We start from the raw sequence: 10769 nt of genomic DNA, 5'->3' as shown, positions 1-10769 counted from the left end.
CACGCGAAAGGACCCCCTAATGTCTGGCGGGTTAACATTCCAGAGGAGAAAAACAAGACTCTGCCCCTTTGAATCTTCATCAAGCAGCTTCTTGAAGGATGGTCCAGGGGTAAGCTTCAGGTTAAAGTATCCTGCCATTCCCACTACCTGCTGAGTAAACACAAAGGTGTGTGCTATAGTAACCTTTATCAAATTCCTATTACCACTGCTCAATCACATACTTCTGATTATCAGTTTACACCTAGGTTTATTTATTGTCAGGTCTCTGTCTAATAAGGCTCAGTTAATAAGTGATTTTATTCAGGATTACAACATTGATATTCTCTCTTTATTTTCTGTTCTGAAACTTGTTTTCTTGGACTTGGGTCGAATGTCAATGTTTTAGAATTTTGAATGCTTGAATTAGGTCACCTAACTAATTCTTTGTTCAAGACAGATTCAATACTGTGTCTGCATATGACATGCCTTTTAAGCCCGGAATAATTCTGGTCGCTCTTCTTTGCACTCTTTTTGAGGCTTCTCCACCTAACTATTCTTTTTTCCAGAAAGTTCGCTCTACTGGGTGGGGAGGTGGATTGTTGCTGTTTTCTGTAATGAACTTAGAATCAAACAGGAAATTGTTGAAGGTTATTCATCTTTTGAAGCTTAAACCTTGACTTTTTCTTTGATTACACCGTGTAACAATTTTTTGTCCTGCTTGCAGCTTGTTCAGAATACTGCTTTCTGGAAATCTAAATAAACTAGAATTCTGACTAAAACTAGGAAAAGTTAGTTAACACGATCTCCCCTTCCTAAAACCATGTTGACTGTCTCCCATATTACTGTTACCATATAGGTAATTTTTTATTATAGTTTCCATAAGTTTGCATATAATAGAAGTCAGGCCTGGTCTGTAGTTACTTTACATTGGTTTCCTTTTGTGGCAGTATACGTTTGCAATTCCAGTTTTAAGATTAGAAAGATTTTGCTGTTAATTTACAAGGCCCTGAATGGATGAGCATCTAGTTATTTGTAAGAGTTACTGACTAGGTATCTGCTAAACTGCAAATCGAGTGACATACGAGCTACAATTGTAGACCATGTCATCAATCATGGCCTGTCAATGGCAAAGGCTGGGCAAAGGGTTCAGCCAATTCTCAGCCGATCCTCTGTGGTTTCAATTATCAGGACTTTCACGAATGAAAATAGGTATGTATGAATATAGTATGTGATCAAACAAAAGAGCCACATGAACACATTTCTTCCCAGTTTTACTGTACAGTACAATATAAGTTAGAGCTCTTTTGACATTTATGTATTGACTTTGTATATCCATGTGTTTTCGTTTACAGGATTGAAAGACTACCCTCTGGTGGCAGAAGACAAGTTTTTACTGATGTACGAGAGACAACAATAGTGAGTATGGTTATTGCCAATAATGGCATCTGTCTCAGAGAAATTCAGAGTGTCATGCTGCAAAATCAAGACATGTTTGCAAATGTGCATGCAGTAAGCCTGTCTATGATAGATAAGGTTTGAAGATAAATCAGCTGCGTATGAAGCAAATGTACAAGGTCCCTTTTGAGAGGAACAGCAACATAACGAAGGAGATATGGTACCAATATATACAGGTAAGGCCTCTTGAAAGCACAGTCATTTCTTTACTTACAATATTGCCTTGCTAACACTTACTTTTGGAATACAGTAACAAACAATGTTGCTTTACTATTGTATTGAATCTTTTGAAGAGAATAATGGAGCTGGAGGCAAATTAATCCCCTCATGTGTTTGTGTATGTGGACGAGGAGGGGTTCAATTTGCCCAAAGTGAGGCGACGTGGGAGAAATATCATTGGTCACACAGTCACGGTGAATGTGCCAGGACAGCGTGGGGGAAACATCACAATGTGCGCGGCAATAGCTGAAAATGGTGTAATTGCACACATCCCCACCCTTGGACCATACAACACTGTTTGCCTTTTGGCATTTTTGGATGCTCTCGATAACAGCCTTATACCTGCTGAGGAGAGGAAGCAAGTGAGTGCTGATTTGTCAACCTATGTGCTGGTGTGGGACAATGTCAGCTTCCACCACTCTGCTCTTGCGGCACACCTTCGCATGATGAAGAAATTCCTCCCACCCTACTCCCCCTTCCTGAACCCTATTGAGGAGTTCTTCTCAGCATGGAGATGGAAGGTGCATGATAACCATCACGATCAAACGTCACTGCTGGATGCAATGAACGCAGGCTGTGAAGCCATCACAGCAGAAGATTGCAGGGGATGGGTGCGTCATGCCAGACGATTTTATCCTCACTGCATTGCAAGGGAGAACATTAGATGCGATGTTGACGAAAACTTGTGTCCAAACAGAGAGGAGAGAATGGCTGGTCCCTGAAGTCCCATTTGAATTCAAATGGAAATCTCTATTGTTCTTTTGTTTTTCTATTCTTTACTATATTTTTTCGCCTTATTGGATTGAACAGAATTTACAGAATGCAATATTGTTTTTTCTTTCATTTACATACTGCAGGGTATGTAAATTGACATTGCTGGATATAACATTGTGTGTGTGGTAACATGCTTACAGTATTTACAGTAACAAAGTTTCAAGTTGACTGCAGCATTGGAGCTTGAATTTAGGATTTCATGTCATATTGAAACTTATACGTATTTTTTTAGCCTTTGTTTAAATACTGATAAGGTGCACTTTTCATTTTATGACATTGTTTTACTGTTTGATGTACTTATTTGATTTTGAAACATGTGCACTATATATTAATAATACTATATTAGTCTTAGTGCATTTTGCAGTTGATATGTGTCACTTTGCAAAATGCAATACTGTTGCGTGGTTTGTGTTAACTGTTTTGAAAATGTTAATTGCGTTTCAGGAAATGTGTTTAAGCAATTGAGAAAAACTAATGCAACTTTAAAATTGCTGCTTTTGTATGATGTGTATACTGTTATTTAAATATGTTATTTAAATGGTCTGACTGTGGCAGTTGTATGTGTGACATGCTATGCAAATATATTGTAGTTTGTTCTTTTTCTCTGCTATGTACTCTACAGTGCTTTGCAATACTTTTGTATACAAAGTGCACCATACATGCAATTAATAATAATAATAATAATAATAATAATAATAATAATAATAATAATAATAATAATAATAATAATAATAAATAGCATATTAAAGAACATTCCTACCTTGGTCATTCCTAACATTTAGGACTTGTTGGAACCTTTCCTATCCGTCGATTAGAAAAAGAAAAGTGTTAGTTTGCAAGATCTGAACAAACCAAGCAAAAAACAAGAAAAGAATATGATGTAACTAAGAACATATGACATTCTAGAATAAGAAAAGGCCATTCGACCTACCTATACTAGCTCACTTAATGTCAGCATGGTCCGTTAACACTCAGGAAAGGAAAAACAAAACACAGCTAACCATTTAGTTATTAGGGGAAATTAAACCTCTCGGAATCTGTGGCTGAACGGACCGCCTTTCCTCCAGGGAACTAGATAAAGGTATTATTTATGGTCACAGAGAGGATTATAAAATATTGTTCATGACAGCATCCAGTCTATCCTTGTAGGATCTGTTAGTCTCTGCTTCAACAGATCTATCTGGCAGCCTGTTCCAATGGTTCTCCACCCTTTCTATGAAAAAGCTTCTTCTCCCCTCAGTTCTGAATCTCGATTAAGTCACCACTGGCTTTCCTTCTAGGCTGTACAGATTCCACTCTTTCAATCTATCATCACATGCCCTTCAATCCTGGAATTAACCTTTGTGGCAAAGCGTGGGCCCTACACATGGGGAAATTGTATGTTTTTGTGTTAACATGATGATTTGATTAATTTTTAGATGCTGTGGCGCTCCGCCCGGGACAATTACCCGTCTGCGTGGAGCAGCAGCTGAAAGCGGGTGGGCGTGTCTCAGCGGAGCTTCAGTATAAAAGCATGGCGATCGCTGTGATCGGGGCTGTTGCAAGGACTGCCGTTTTCACTGCCCATTTTGATTTGTAGTTTGTTGTACTGTGTTTTATTTTGCACTTTTTGTCCAGTTTGCTGTATTAGTCGTCTGTGCGTTACCATCGCTGGTAACGTCGCATGACCACCTTTATTTTACTTTCGTTTTCTGTTTGTTTGTGTTAATAAATCCTGCGCGCCTGTGCCGGCGTTTCAACATCAACACCACGTCTGTCTGTATGCTTGAACAGCGGCTACCCACACGCGTGACACGAGCAAGACCCTGTCACAACCATGTTGCTCTGAACTCTCTCCAATGCCTCAATGTCCTTCTTATGATATGGGACCACCCCCCAAAGTCCTTTTCATTCATAACCTCCTCTATTTAAGCGATATAGCCCGTCGATGTGTGCCAAGCCGTAGGCGAGGGCGCTAACGAAACTCTATCACTATGAGAAAACTATTATTTTTTTATTTTCTTTTTAAAAAAAAACTTTAAAACCTATATTTACCTTAAACTTCTGATATTTGTCCAGGTAACATTCCACTAAGGAAAATAGTCCCAAACGTAATTAGAATAGAAAAACAACACACACGTAGAGAAAACATTTATTATTGCTAACATTTGACTCTTTCTTATTATAATTTATCTGGGCATGTCTAATTGTTGAAAAGTCCGTGTAATATTGAGTCTGACTTGAAACTTGTTGTTGGAGGCGGGGCGTCATTCAAGCAGTCAGAGAGTGTATTGGCTGGTGTGGAAAAACCTGAGACAATGATGGGAGTTTGACTGGCTGGTTTTGAGGGAGGGTGTTGTTTGGATCCAGCCAATGACAGAATTGTGCACCAATCATGTGTTCCCTGTTGACTCGCTGTCCGGTTGCTGTGAATTGAGCCTTCATTACGGTGTCCTGTCACAGACGTGATTTCCAATTTTCTAGACCAGCGTCAGAAAGTATGTTTAAGTAGCTTTTTATGTTATCAGATTAGTTGTAAATTAGAATGTTAAGGTAAAAAGATGTTATTAATGCGCCGATTGATTTTAAAATGTAATTCACAGTTAAGCACTTCAACGTTCCAGCGGGCATTTATGCAAAATAGAAGCCTGCTAGATCTGAAAGCTGATTGGCTGTTTGCACTCAATCGTTTTCTAATTCACTACTATTCATGCTGTACTTGGCTCTAATGTTTTTGAGCCATGTGTGCGAGACTTTGCATTTGTTCACATTACATTTCATCTGCCATGTGTCCGCCCAAGCTTCAGTCCTGTCTAAAACTCTTTCTTATTGTTGTTGTGCTTTCAATTTTAAGTTTTATATTGCACAAATATTTCTGGCCATTTAGGTCTTATTATATACAGCTTATTCTATAGCGAACCATAATTATTAATGCATATATTTTGGGATGTGTACCTTTAACAGTAAGCTAGATGTAATGTCTAGATCTAGCCTCCCCTCCCGTGAAAGAAGGTAGTTTATTGTGCTATGTATGGGACAACATGTAATTGGAGTTAGACGTGCTCACGAGTTCGGTGATTATGATAACTATGATCATTGATATTGAAACTTTACTGAGGAATAAAATATGAAGTATTATACAGTATGTATTGTAACTAGAAAAATACAAGTTTGGACTCTTTAATGTGTGGAATTATATTACACACTTTCTTTCACACCAGAGGCACGAACATCACAGTACTATATTTCTGGAGATGCCCCTTGTTCAGATAGTCAAATTGTTTGTATAATCGAATTACAACTGTGAAATTCCACCCTTGATAAGGAAAGAAAATAGAACTACAGTTGCTAGCGACTATAAAGGCTTCCAAAGAAAACATGGGTCAAACATTATAAATAATAGCTGATACAGCTCGCTACATTTCCTATAATTACTTAATGAGCTACTTTAGTTGTATCATGTACAGAGCATAACCTTACGTTGACGTTTAAGTGCATTGATATGTGTTAGATACAGCTGAGGAGCTATAGGCCAATTTGTGGGTTTTGAACCTTAGCAGCAGCCAAAGGTTATGGGTGATGACTTTTTTTACAGCGCACACATGACTTCCTATACATGTTCAATATAAATGATTGCCGTATCTGTGCTTTTAAGGTCTTTTTTACCAGAAATGTTCATTTATGACCCTTAGAGATCAAAGGTCATGGATAATGACATTTTTTTATAGAGCACATATGACTTCCTATAAGTGTTCCATATCAACCATGATGATCCCTGAAGCACAAGGAGCCAGTTTTTAGTTTGACTTTTTGGAGAGGTCAAAGATCACGGGTGATGACATTTTTACATATAGCACATATGACTTCCTATACGTGTTCCATTATAACTATGACCCTATCGGCATGCCCTAGAGAGAAAATTTAATTTTGAAATCAACATTACCCTCTACTATCATACTCAGTTTCATGTCTGTAGTGTATTAGAGTATGGATTTATACTTTAATATATGTAAATCATCTAGACAATGTGGGGAAGCTATAAAAAAGGCTAACAAGATGCTCGGATACATTGTGAAAAGTGTTGAATTTAAATCAAGGAAAGTAATGTTAAAACTGTACAATGCACTAGTAAGACCTCATCTTGAATATTGTGTGCAGTTCTGGTCACCTCGCTATAAAAAAGATATTGCTGCTCTAGAAAGAGTGCAAAGAAGAGCGACCAGAATTATTCCGGGCTTAAAAGGCATGTCATATGCAGACAGGCTAAAAGAATTGAATCTGTTCAGTCTTGAACAAAGAAGACTACGTGGCGACCTAATTCTAAAAGGTATTGACAGTGTCGACCCAAGGGACCTTTTCAGCCTGAAAAAAGAAACAAGGACCAGGGGTCACAAATGGAGTTTAGAAAAAGGGGCATTCAGAACAGAAAATAGGAGACACTTTTTTACACAGAGAATTGTGAGGGTCTGGAATCAACTCCCCAGTAATGTTGTTGAAGCTGACACCCTGGGATCCTTCAAGAAGCTGCTTGATGAGATTTTGGGATCAATAAGCTACTAACAACCAAACGAGCAAGATGGGCCGAATGGCCTCCTCTCGTTTGTAAACTTTCTTATGTTCTTATGTAAATACAGCACTCATGAAATTGTTATTTTGCTCGCTGCATCCATGCTATTTAACAAAAAAGCGGGGGTTTTACAAAACTTACAAAGGACCTTGTCATGAGCAAACGTGACAATTTTGCTGCCTATCAACATTGCGGTTTCGACAAGAAGATCTTTGAATATTTTGCGCAAATCCAACCAGCAGGCAAACCAACCATCCAATTGATTTTGTTTCAACGTAATTTTTTTTTTATAGGCCATTCAGGCACTATCTGCTGACATTGTCAGATCTCCATCTTAAGATGTTTTTGTCGACAAGAGTTTTGAAAATTGTCCAATATTTATACGAAATCTAGTCTTGTGGCCAAACTGAACTTTTACAACCCTGGATCACCAGCCTGGTTGTCCACACATAGGTATCTACTTACGTATGCATTTTCATGACTCTGCGATGTGGTTTGTGGAAAGCCTTTGGCTTGGAAGCCTAACTATTGGTTTAGAGCTACTTTAAAAGGGGACAGTGGGAATGTTGCTACAGCTTATTAGAGGTAAGAGAATGGAGTTTGAAAATGGTGAGCACTCCTTTAAGAAAGCTAATAACAGGTAACAGAACGTTAGGTTATTACCATAACCCTGGTTCTCTGAAAAGAATGACAACCATTACCGACTGGGAAGAGCCTCTCTGACTCGTCACTCACTGAGCATATATAAAAAAGCTGTCCTATCAGGGCCCTGCTGTGAGGAGGAAGTCCCGCCCACCTCCTGCTGAAGAGGGGCATGCTCACAGTAGCATATTGCCATTTTCGAAATCGAAGGTCAGCTGGGGAAAAGACCTTGAAGGGTAATGGTTGTCATTCTTTTCAGGGAACCAGGGTTATGGTAATAACCTAATGTTCCCTTTCAAGTGGAATGACAACCATTACCGAATGGGAAGTTGTACCAAAGCTGTCGTGGCTCCAGACAGTACAGCGTCAGTACAGCCGACAGTACAGCCTCCGGCGATAACCTTGGAGCCCTGATAATGCCGCCTGCAACACCCTAAAGCCCAGAGAAGGCCTCGCTTGGTATGCAACATCAAGGCGGTAAAAATGTGCAAATGTCTGACTACCTGTCCATGTAGCAGCATTGCAAAGCTCATCCAAGGAGGCGCCATGAAAGAGAGCCCACGAAGTCGCTTGGCCCCTGGTAGAATGAGCAGTAATGTCTCAATGCATGAGGGAGTTCATCTGTTCATACACCAAGCATATGGCATCTGCCACCCAGTGTTCTAGACGTTGCATCGATAGGGCTTGACGTCTTTAGTGGGACCCATAGCAAACAAACAGCTGGTTGGACTGTCTCTAGGACGCAGTTCAAATCCAGCTAACAGTGCAGAGCCAGAACTGGGCAAAAAGTGTGCTATCTACGGTCCTCCTCTGACTCATTCGGGGGATGTCTGAAAGCTTCCAAAACCACTGGTTGGTTAATATAGAATGAGGCTACCACCTTTGGCAAAAAGACTAGTTCATTCTTAATGTTACCCGCAAGTCATTACCAGTGAAAGCCATACATGTGTCATTGATGGACAGTGCATGAAGCTTGCTTACTCTTCTGGCAGACGTAATGGCTAATAAAAACGCCACTTTGAGGGAAACAGGGCACAGCTCTGCTGAGGCCATGGGCTCAAATGGGGGACCCGTAAGGACCCCCCAGCACCAGCTCCAGATCCCACTTAGGGACCATGCTTTTCATCGGAGGACGGAGCCTCCATTGCCAGGAAGTGTGCCCCAGCAGACACAGAGTCAATTTTATTGTGGCACACTGATATTGCTGCCAAGTAGACCTTCAGAGTAGATGCAGATTTTCCCTCATCAAACAAGTGTTGTAAGAAGGTTAGAATTGTCTCAACAGGGCAGGTCACAGGATTGTGACCCTCAGCAATGCACCAGTCTTGGAAAACCTTCCATTGATATGAATGCTGAGCTCTAGTGCTAGGCGCCTTGGCAGACAGTAGTGTCTCTACCACTGTAGATACACTACAGTCAACGGCCTCAACGGCCAGACCCAGACTCAGCTGGGCTGAGTTCAGGTGCCATAATAACCCCTCCTTTTGGCTCAGGAGGTCCTTGCAGAGCAGGAGCTGCCACGGTTGGCCCAACAACATGTTGGAGAGGAGAGCAAACCATGGGCGCCAAACCATTGTCCAACTGGGTGCAACCAGCAAAACCTGTGCTCTCTCCACCTTGATCCTCTCTAGTGTCAAGTAATAACGGTAGCGGAAGGAACGCATACAAGAGCCCCTGTGGCCAGGGGTGAGCTAGCGCATCTACTCCCAGGGGGCCCCTGTCTCTCTCCATAGAGAAACATGAGTGGACTCGACTGTGGCGAAGAGGTTAACTTGTGCTATACGAAACCTCTCCCAAATCAGTTTCACCACTTGAGGATGCAGTCTCAACTCCGAGCTGTCTGGAACTCCTCTGGACAGGAGTTCTGCTGCTCTGTTGTCCACACCGGGGAGGTGAACTGTCCTGATGGAACGCAAGTTTCTCCGCGTCCAAGAGAGGAGTCAGTGCGCTGCTTGGTGAAGGCCCGGTGAGCGCAGGCCACCTTGGTGGTTTATGTAGGCTATCACTGTTGTGTTGTTCATCTGGACCAACAAGTGTTTGTGTGATAACTGCTGGCGAAAATGAGATAACGCCAGGGCTACTGCTTGCAGTTCTTGGGCATTTATATATGCTTGCTGCCAAGGTCCCTTCCACTGACCTCTTATTCCCCTACCATTCCAGACCGCTCCCCAGCCCAGACTGGAGGCTTTCGTAGTGACAAATTCCCTTCTGTGATGGGAGCCAAGGGGAGATCCGAGGCGCAGATTGCTGGGGCGGAGCCACCATCCAATGTCTTCCGACACTGTCTGGACACTCGCAACAGCTGGTATCGATCGCGGACCGGGTGCACCTTGAGCATACACACCCAGGCTTGAAGTGGACGCATTCTCAGCAGCCCTAGGGGAAGGATTTTTGAGGCGGCTGCCATCAGCCCCAACAACCTTTGAAACATTCTGACCTGTAGAAAAGCATCTTCTCTGAACTGGGAGAGCGTGACTTCCAACGACCGAATCCTGTCTTTTGACAGTAAGGCAAGCATGCTCACAGAGTTCAATTTGATCCCCAGGAACACTGTGGACTGAGGCGGTACGAAGTTGCTCTTCTGCTGATGTACTGAAAGTCTTAACTTCGTCACATGATCTAGACCTGACTGGTGTGCGCTTAGGCACATGCTTTGGAAAGTGCTCAAACTAGCCCATTGTCTAGGTAGTTCAAGCTCCAAATACCCCACAGCCTGAGTGGAGCCAGTGCTGCATCCATGCACTTGGAAAATGTGCGGGGCGCCAGTGAGAGGCCAAATGGCAGCACGCAGAATTCGTATGCATTGAAAGGCGAAGCATAGATATTTTCTGTGTGCGGGACGGATCGGGACATGGAAGTAGGCGTCTTGCAGGTCTTGAACCAGTCGCCCGGCTGGACGGACTGGAGGATAATCTGTGTGGTCAACATGTTGAACTTTGTTTGAGGAATAGGACCCTGAGGTCCAGAATAGGTTGGTAACTCCTATTCCTCTTGGGCACCAGAAAGTACCTGGAGTAGAAGCCGCTGAGGGCATCGCTTGGGTTTACCAAGCACACAGCGTGCTTCTGTTGAAGATTGACGATCTCCTGTTGAAGGAAAATCGTGCACGCTTGTTCGACGGTGCTAAAGAGCACACCCTTGAAGGGTGGAGGGC

The sequence above is a fragment of the Polyodon spathula genome, chromosome 13 (assembly GCF_017654505.1).
Source record: "Polyodon spathula isolate WHYD16114869_AA chromosome 13, ASM1765450v1, whole genome shotgun sequence".
In the NCBI taxonomy this organism is placed as follows: Eukaryota; Metazoa; Chordata; class Actinopteri; order Acipenseriformes; family Polyodontidae; genus Polyodon; species Polyodon spathula.
Note: the sequence above shows the minus strand (reverse complement) of the source record.